This window comes from Desmodus rotundus, chromosome 1 (genome assembly GCF_022682495.2).
Source record: "Desmodus rotundus isolate HL8 chromosome 1, HLdesRot8A.1, whole genome shotgun sequence".
In the NCBI taxonomy this organism is placed as follows: domain Eukaryota; kingdom Metazoa; phylum Chordata; class Mammalia; order Chiroptera; family Phyllostomidae; genus Desmodus; species Desmodus rotundus.
The window spans coordinates 153,747,621-153,756,837 of record NC_071387.1 but is presented as its reverse complement, the minus strand read 5'-3'; the positions used below and the strand labels follow the sequence as shown (position 1 = coordinate 153,756,837).

The following is a 9,217-nucleotide window of genomic DNA, read 5'->3' as shown; positions in this document are numbered from 1 at the left end:
GTGTTGGGAAAATTGGACAGATAGATGCGAAAAAATGAAACTAGACCATGTTCTTACACCATACACAAGATAAACTGAAAATGGATTAAAGACTTTAAAAAAATTGGAAAAGTACTGTAAAAAAGAAAAAAAATGGATTAAAGACCTAAATGTAAGACTTGAAACCATAAAACACCTAGAAGAAAACATAGGAACTAAGGCCAACACAGGGCTGTTACTCAGAATGCCCAGCCTGGCTTTGGGCCCTGGGTATCCCAGATGGGGGCTCTGCACCTGTGCCCACCTGGCTACTGCCCATTCTCCCAGCATGGCTGTGGTCCTGGCTGCAGCGCACCACCTGGGTGTCTGGATGATCCATGGGCAGCAGCAAGGGCCAGGATGACAGATTATGGCGGGGAACAGCACAGTGAGCTGGAGGCCCTGGAGTCCATCTACCCATCTCCTTTACAGGCAGATGTCTCTCAGCTGCCCATCTGCAGACCCAGTCCTGTTCATGTTCTCTCTTACTAGCAGTACAGCTGTCCTTTGAGGATGTGATGGGGATGAGTGAAGAGGGTTTGAGAGTGTCAATAACTGGTACTACCAGAAAATCTTCCAAGCTTCACCATTCCAGTGACATCTGAGGGTGAAGGAAATGATTAAAGTGTCCAGACTATCTTCAAGTTTACATAAAGTGAGTAATACCTAGATGATGCCCCTGCTTGTGAAATATTCTCCCTGAAAATCGAGATGATAATGGTGTCTCAGGCATTTTAAAATTATTAGCATTACAGGCAGAAGAAAACCTTGGTATGGTGATGATTGTTACTTTAGTGACAGCTGTTCAAGAAAAACTAACTCATATAGTGAATCTAATAAAAACTAGAAGAGAAGAAACACAAAGAACAAGAAGCAGAAGAAACAGAAAAGCAACTATTTCATAGCACTCCTGTTGCAATTGAGAGTTTCTTAAGTTGGGAAGCTGAGTTTAATGCAGAACTCTTGGAAATTAAAAATAAATGAATGAGAGAAGAACAAACAGGAAAAAATAAATTAAGTGGGAAACAGCTATTTGAAACAGATCATAACCTTGACACCTCTGATATCCAGTTCTTGGAGGATACTCTAAACACTGGGGAGGGAGGTGAGTCTTTGATTCAGGAATGGGTGGCTTGGAGCTGGAGGGTGATGATGATGATCCAGACTACAATCCTGCTGACCCAGAGGGTGACTTGACTGACTGATGGACCAGCCCCTTCTGCAGAGAGGCTTGATGACCACAGCATCTGTGGCTATGCTGAAAGGGTGTTGATTTTCCTTTTTTTCCCTAAGAAAAAATAGTTTCCAGGAAAACAGTATTCTGAAAGCTTTCATCAATGAACTTAAAAACTGACCTAAAAATTTCAAATATATTAAAAATATAGGCAGAAAAATCTCCAACATTTTCCTTGGCAATATTTTTTTCTAATATATCCCCATTGGCAAGGGAGAAAATAAATAATGGGACTAAAGAAAGAATAACCAAATGGGACTACATTAAACTAAAATTTTTTTGCACAGCAAAGAAAACCATCAACAAAATAGAAAGACAACCTACAGAGTGGGAGAAGATATTTGTCAATGATTCACTTGATAAGGGATTAATGTTTATAAACAACTCATACAAGACAACATCAAAAAATCTCTCAAACAATCCTATTAAAAATGAGCAGAAGACCTGAATAGTCACAAAGCAGACATACAGAGGGCCCATAGACACATGAAAAGATGCGATGCTCAACACCATTAATCATTACAGAAATGTAAATTAAAACCACAATGAGATGTCACCTTACAGCTGTCAGTATAGCTGTCATCAATAAATCAACAAATAACAATGCTCTCAAGGATGTGGAGAAAAGGGAACCCTAGTGCACTGTTGCTGGGAATGCAGATTGGTGCAGCTACTATGGAAGACAGTATGGAGGGTCCTCAAAAATTAACAATGGAATGGCCTTATGACCCAGTGATTCCACTTCTGGGTATATATTCTAAGAAACCAAAGACACTAATTCAAAAGAATACATGCACCCCTATGTTCACTACAGCATTATTTACAATAGCCAAGGTATGGAAGCAACCCAAGTGTCCATCAATTGATCAGAGGATGAAAAAGTGGTGGGGTATAGATTATATTATATTATATTAATAAAATATACAATATACAATATATAAATATATATACAATATATATGTTATAAATACGCATACTTTACTTGGCCATAAAAAGAATGAAATCATAACATTTGTGACAGCATGCCTGGATCTTGAGGGTATTATGCTAAGTGAAATAAGTCAGAGAAAGACAAATACAATAGATTTCACTACTATGTGGAATCTGTTTAACAAAATAAATGAACACACAAAATAGAAATAAACTCATAGTTACAGAAAACAGACTGATGGTTGCCAGAGGGGAGGGGTTTGGGGGGACTGGGTGAAAGAGGTGAAGAAATCAAGAGGTACAAATTGATAGTTACAGAATAGTCCCAGAGATATAAATTACAACATAGGGAATATAGTTAGTAATATTGTGATAACCATGTATGGTGCCTGGTGGATACTGGAAATATTGGTGGGAACATTTTACAAAGTGTATGCTTGTTTAACCACTAAGCTGTATATTTGAAACTAATACAAGATGATATTGAATGAAGACTGTAATTGAAAAATAAAATTTAAATAGGGAAACAGTTCAAGACCTATAAAAAGTAAAATTTTTAGCATCAACCAGTGCTATTATTTTGCGGAGTGTTAGATCCACATCATATTGACAGCAGGAATACTTTGTCATATAAACTAAATTATATTGTCTATGGAAGAAAATTAATTATTGAGGTAGTTATGAGTTGAATTGTGTCCCTCAAAAGCTGCTCAAGTTGTTATCCTCAATATCTGTGAATATGACCTTACTTGGAGGTAGGATCTTTTCAGAAGTGATCAAGTTAAGATGAGGTCATTGACGGTCATATTGGTGGTCCTAATCAGATGACAGGTGTCCTTATGAGAAGAGGGAAAGTAAGACAGACAGACGCAGGAGAAAGCTATGTAACTATGGAGGCAGAAATTGGGGTGATTCATCTTACAAGGCAAGGGACTCCAAGGGATGCAACCACCAGAACCTGGAAAGAGGAGAGGAAGGCTTATTCCCCACAGCTTTCAGAGAGAGAGTACGGCCTTCCTGACACCTTAATTTCAGACTTTAGCCCCCAGATCTGTGAGACAATAAATTTCTGTTGTTTCAAGCAATCTGAGTTTGTGGTAATTTGTCATGCAAATCCCAGGAAACTAATACACTTGGTGTTGGGACTGGTATGTTTGTTTTAAATAATGAAGGAGGAAATGTGTTGCAACTATTCTTCATAGAAGATTGATACAGAATCTTGGCACCTATTTTCTTTCTTGTGCTCTTGGGATTAAAGGCAACCCTTCTCCTTTTCAAGGAAGGTAGAAACTGGAGCAGAGAAAAATGAGCATTAAAATCAGATTGAGACTTGAGGCATCAAAGTTCGCTAGACAAAGGAAAGGACAATGTATGGGACTTATCTCATTTGGCCCTATCTATACAGCAGTTCACAGCAGGGCAGCCTTTTTCTTTATTTCTTTATCCTCACCAAGGACATTTTTGCATTGCTTTTAGACAGAGAAGGGGCGTGGGGAGAGAGAGAGAGAGAGAGAGAGAGAGAAAGAAAGAAACATCGATGTGAGAGAGAAACATCAATTAGTTGCCTTCTCATATGCACCCTGACCAGGGATCAAACCCACAACCTGGGTATGTGTCCTGTCTGGGCACTGAACCAGCGACCTTTTAGTGTATGGATGATGCTCCAACCATTGCCATTGCACAGCTTGTTTCTTAAAGCTAGCAAGAGAGAGGAGTCTCCTAGCAAGACGGACATTGCACTTTTAAGCAAAGCAGTCACATCAACATAATTATTCCATTACCATTACCCTATTCTGTTGGTTAGGAGCAAGTCACATCCTGTCCACACTGAAATGGAAGAGATTATATAAGGGCGTGCATACCAGGAGAAAGGGGTCACGGCCATCTTAGAGTCTGTGTGTCTAAACTGAGTATATGTCTGCTCAGCCAGAGTCTACATTTCCTAGTTTTCCTTACAGCTAGGGACGGCTTTTAGTTTAGACCAGTGGGAGAACAGCAGAAGTAATGGGTGGAAGTTTTGGAATCTATTTTTATAATAAGGCAGTTTCTTGCCATCCACTCTTTCTCTTTCCCCCTTACTGCAAAGCGGCAGTGTGACTATAGTGCTAGTGAGTGGTGTGGACCCTGCAGATGAAGATTAATTGCCCTAAGGGGTGAGACAAGGACAGCATGAAAGGACTGCATCCCTAGATAACCGTGAAGAGCAGAGCTACTTTGCCAACCCTGAAATGCTCATTTCAGGGCTGTTACCTGAGAGTGAAATAATCTTTGTTTCTCTAACTATATTTTGGAGGCTCTTTGTTATAGCAACTTAACTTATAACTAACTGCAGTTCATTCTGTAGATAGACTATTAACATGGTGGGCCAGCCACATGGCACTCCCTGAATCATGGGAACCTCTTCCAGACCAATCTGAATTGCTGGAGGATAGGATGCACAAAGAGCAACACACATTCACTAAAACAGACTTCACAGCTTTTATGTAAATGAAGAAAGACACCATCTTACAAGCAAACTCTTATGTAAATAAAAGAAAGGCATTACCTTAAAAACATTCTCATAGGAAAAAAATGAGATTCTAATATTAGCTTTATTTTCTTGGTATCTTTAAGGATTAAAAAATGACCTTAGTAGGTAGCTAAGTGTTCTAGCTATCTATTGCTGTATAAGAAATTGTTCCACAGCTTAGTGGTTTAAAACAACAGGAATAATTTTAATTTTTTCCTCATGATTCTGGGGGTTAACTGGGCTCAGCTAGGTGGTTCTTACTTGGAGTGTCCATTCAGTGGTAGTCAGATAGTATGTGGGGCTGGATCATCTGCAGACTCACTCCTCACTTGTCCTGAGGTTGATGCTGACTCGGCTGCAGCATCAGCTGGGCCTGTTGACCAGAACACCTTCATGTGGTTCTGAGTGAGGTCTTTTCTCTTTCTCATGACACGGTGACTGATTCCAAGAGGGAGTCTCCAAAGGGGCCCAGGTATAAACTACGTTGCCTTTTATAACCAGTCCTCTGAAGTCTCATCACTGTTACTGTAATCATAGGCTTGTCCACATTCAAGGAGGAGGGGACATGTACCCTCTCAGTGGGAGGAGCGACCTCTCAAAGTTATATTGCAAGAATTGCATCTGGAATGGGAGAGCTTGTTGTGGTCATTTTGGAAAGTACTATCACTCACAATCCACCATTTGGCCACAGCAATTTAAATCCCTCCAATGTGCAAAGTACTCTTATCCCTTCCCTTTTCATCATCTCATATGGCATTTGCTCAAAATCCAGGGTCTTGTCATTGAAATCAGGTCCAGGTGTGGGTGAGATTTCTTAAATGTGGTTCCTTGGGTACATCTCCTTGAGTTCCCTCTCTCCCAGTTTGAAGACTCATGAACTAAAGAGACAGATGATCTTTCTCACACACCCCAACATACAGTTGTGGGATAGTTCCTTGGAGATAAAGCAAGAAAGACAGAACAGTCACGAATTTATAGCATGTTTCCAGAGCCTGAGTTAGGGCTCAGTCTGCCCATATAGCAGGTGTCCATGGCTCTTGGCTCCACTCTCTGGGTTCTGGGATCTGCGCTCAGTAATTTCTTTTTTTTTCATTAAGAAAACTGGAGTTTGCAATTGAATAGCCTTCTTAGCTTGCTTCGAGCCTGTAACAATTCTTTTAGAAACTGTGTGTTTGTGTGTGTTCGAATGTATCACTTTATTATACTATTTCTTCAAGCTAAGCCTTTCTCTACCTTGGGCTCAGTGTGACACTGCTGTGGGACAATACCCTTGAGATTCTTAAAGGATCATTATTTAACCAAGAGGATCCACAAGGCATGTCTGAAGATCCTTAAAAAGCTTTTGGTCTGATTGAGAGGTTCTATGAGGTACCACATTAGATATTCCTTAAAATCTTAATAAAGAATTTTACCATCATGCCCTCAGTTTCATTTTTAGACCCTGTTTTCCTGCACTGGATTTCATCTTTGCCCAGAAGCTACTTTTAATTTTAGAATTATTTGCTGTCTAGAGAGGCTGGGAATAAAAAATAGTTTTATTTTCAAACCCAGCAATCTTGGCTTCTCTATATTTAACAGTTCATCCTTTCCTTAAAAATTAATTAAGTAATTTTTTTTATAAAGAGGGGAAGGGAGGGAGAAAGAGAGGGAGAGAAACACTGATGTGAGAGAAGAACACCAATCAGTTGCCTCTTGTACGTGCCCGCATGCCCTGACCAGGCACCAAACTCTCAACGTAGGCATGTGCCCTGATGGGGAATCTAACTGGTGACCTTTAGCTTTGCAAGATGACACCCAACCAAAATGAGCCACACTAGTCAGGGCTTAACACTTCATTCTTTAGCTTATCTCTTTCTCTGTGCATTTTATCATAGTCAGTGAGAAGAAGTCATGTGGCAATTTCAGTATTGCCTGAACAAGCTAGACCTTTAAGTCCATTAGGTACATTTCCTGTTTTCACATTACTACAGGTGACAGTGGTGCAAAACTTTGCACCTCTGCATAACACGTGCACTCTTCTCCTGCCTCCAGTGACATTCCCCTTGGTTTGCCTGAGCCCTCGCTGACAGCCTCCTTGAGGTCCTCTAGACTTCCACTAAGGCTTTCATGGAGGTTCTTTAGGTTTTCACTCAGTCTCTCAATGTTCTCCTCCTTTCTGTTCACAACCTGACCCCAAGGACAATACTCATGTCTTAGAATTTTGTCACAAGGTGCCAGAGTATTTCTTAACTATCTAATGTTGTGAAAAAATATCCCTCCAAGGCATAGTAGCTTTAAACAGCAATCCATTCATTAGTACCTCTGTGGTTCTAGGATAGACTGGATTCAGTTAGGTAGGTCTTACCTGAACTCAGTCTTGTGGTAGCAGTCAGAGGGTGGCTGGGTCTGGGGTCTCAGCTCAGGCTATTTTTGTGGCCATGTGGCAAAATGCAATCTGACACAATGGCTATATCAGAATAATTTAAATTTTAAGCCCTATGTGGGAGCCCTCAATGGTTCATTACAGCAGAAAAAAAAGAACTTATTGAAAATATATTGTGTAAATTATAGTATGGAATGTAAAGAAAACCACACTCAGAAAATGTGAACAAAAGTCAGTAGAAGGGAATGACAGGGTTGCACTGGAAGAAGGATGAAAGAGAAGGATGTAATCATCCAAAGAATAGAATCTGCCTTGGCTCTTATCCTGAAATATGGAGGTGGTGGGAGAGTGGTCTACTTTGGGGAGGGCTTGGTTGTGTATTAGTAACTTCATGATTTTCTACATTTGATTTTGCTGTTCCTTTTATAGTTATAACCTCTGCATCACCTTGAACTGTTAAAACCTATACTCATCCTTAAAGAGGCAGTTCAAATGCCAATATTCCCTTTTGCTTTTCTGTGTTCATCAATTAGAATCGATTACTCTCTCCTTTAATTCATAGTGCACTGTGTCCTTCTCATGAAATGTACTACACAATGTTTAGCATGAAAGTATGTGTTAACTTGCTTTATCAACTAACCAGGTGTAAGTTCCTTGAGGGCAAAGGCATTGGCTTAGTTTTCTTTATATCCTTAAACTATTTCAAAGCCATAGGTGCTCACACATATCTACTGAATGGATAAGGTTGGGTGCCAACTTAGAAATTCTAAAAATAGCTTAGTGTTAAGTTCTACATGAACATTTCCTTTTCATTGCTTGAAAAACCCATATAGATCATTTTCTTGCCTTAATGTGTAATTAATTAAAAATTTTCAGAAGATCAGACATATATGGAAGCTTTTTTAAAATTTAAAGATACTTCGATTTGAGATTAATGTTTGATATTACCTCAGAATATTGAATGAGATGAAACAGAAAAATCCAGATAATTAGTGTTCCTGATTTATAACTTTAAACAATGACTTAAAGTGACTTTTGTTTTTATTATTAAGTAAATGCATTCAGTGGAATACAAATAGGTTTGCTGTTAGAACAAATAGATTTTTTCTTTATGTGGATATGTTTATAATTTTTAGATTAATTAAATTATTGTGGTTGAGAATCTCTATTTTTACTTTTATGCTGCTATTTTAATGCTCAGTTAAGACAGAAAAATGAACATGTGCAAAATCAGATTTCAACAAAAGTTTATATACAAGGGAAGCTTATAAATTTGAAAATAAACTTTATTTAAGAGTGTAGTTACAAGAATCATACACTTGAAATCTATATAATTTTATTAACCAATGTCATTTCATAAATTTAATAAAAATAGTTCAATAAATAAAAAATAAATAAACTGTATCAGGTTTGTTGAAGAATTATTGTGTAATAAAAATGTGCAGAACTGGAAAAATAGGGTGTGGTAGCCAGCTTTGAAGATGACCCTCAAAGACCCTCACCTTTAATATTCAAGACCTTGTTGTATAGTCCCCTCCCATACTGTGCCAGGTTTTAGTTGAGTGACCAATATTGCATGGTGGAAGTGATTGCATGTGACATCCAAGGCTAGGTCTAAAAGACAGTGCCTCTTCTGCTGTGCTCTGTTGGACCAGTCCCTCTGGGGAAAAGCTCCTTAAATGTCCTTATGGCTTTTTAGAAAGTTTCACATTAAAAGGATTAATCCGTACTGGCTGGTGTGGCTCAGTAGATTGAGCATAAGCCTGTGAACCAAAAGGTCGCTGGTTTGATTCCTGGTCAGGGCACATGCCTGGGTTGTGGGTCAGGTCCCCAGTAGGGGGTGTGTGAGAGACAACCATACATTGATGTTTCTCTCCATCTCTTTCTCCTTCCCTTCTCCTTTCTCTAAAAATAAATAAATAAAATCTTCAAAAAAATATAAAAGAACTTAAGAGTCCATGACAACTTGCCCATCACATGAGTGAGCTGTCTTGGAAGTGGATCCTCCAGTCATAGACCTTAAGATGACTGCAACTCTGGAACCTCAGTTGTGACCTCATGTGAGATCCTCAGCCATGGAAACCTCAAGGCAATAAATTATTATTGTTGTTTTATGCTATTAAATTTGGGGGGTAATTTGTTACACAGCAATAGATAATGAGTC

General features: G+C 39.0%; 1 pseudogene; it reads left to right on the top strand.

Moving 5' to 3' along the window:
• The first annotated feature begins 378 nt into the window (after nt 1-378).
• Nucleotides 379-1,223, top strand: LOC112307436 (RWD domain-containing protein 1-like; annotated as a pseudogene).
• Nucleotides 1,224-9,217: the final 7,994 nt, after the last annotated feature.